This window comes from Empidonax traillii, unplaced genomic scaffold (genome assembly GCF_003031625.1).
Source record: "Empidonax traillii isolate 1590-97213 ecotype Southwest subspecies unplaced genomic scaffold, ASM303162v1 scaffold6:size4315531, whole genome shotgun sequence".
Taxonomy (NCBI): Eukaryota; Metazoa; Chordata; class Aves; order Passeriformes; family Tyrannidae; genus Empidonax; species Empidonax traillii.
In genome coordinates this window covers 2,540,084-2,540,615 of record NW_020955199.1, presented here as the reverse complement: position 1 = coordinate 2,540,615, position 532 = coordinate 2,540,084, and positions in this window count along the sequence as shown.

Below are 532 nucleotides of genomic sequence, written 5' to 3'. Positions count from 1 at the left end.
TTGCCTTGTTTGACTTTGAGCATGAGTACCTCAACCCCTGCTTTCAGCCTGCCAAGCCTCGTTACCTCTTCCTTGAGATGAAGGAGGTGCTGAGTGAGAGCTGCCACCTTGGCACAGGGACATGGCTGCCCCTTGGACGTGTTGCAGGTTCAGGTCCTGAGAACTACCAGCTGAAAACTCAAAACAAACCCCCAGTCAAACACCCCACAGACATCCCACTGCACCACCAAAACCACCACACAAGGAAGGTCAGAGTCAGGGGCAGCAAAGGGGCAGGAGATCTGAGTAATGGCTTCTGGCTCACAATGTTTTTCAGGCAAAACCTAACAGCCTGGGTATGCTACTGTCCACAGACCTCACTAGCATATTTTTGTGCTCAGTAAAGTAAAGCATGAGGAATTGGGGTTTACATGTCAGGAAGAAGAAAAACAAGCATCATGGCTTGTGAAAAATTGCTTGATGCTCCTTCTGTCTCTTTCTTTGCAAGGCAAACCACAAAGTAGAAAACTGATTAACAGGAACACAAAGGCAT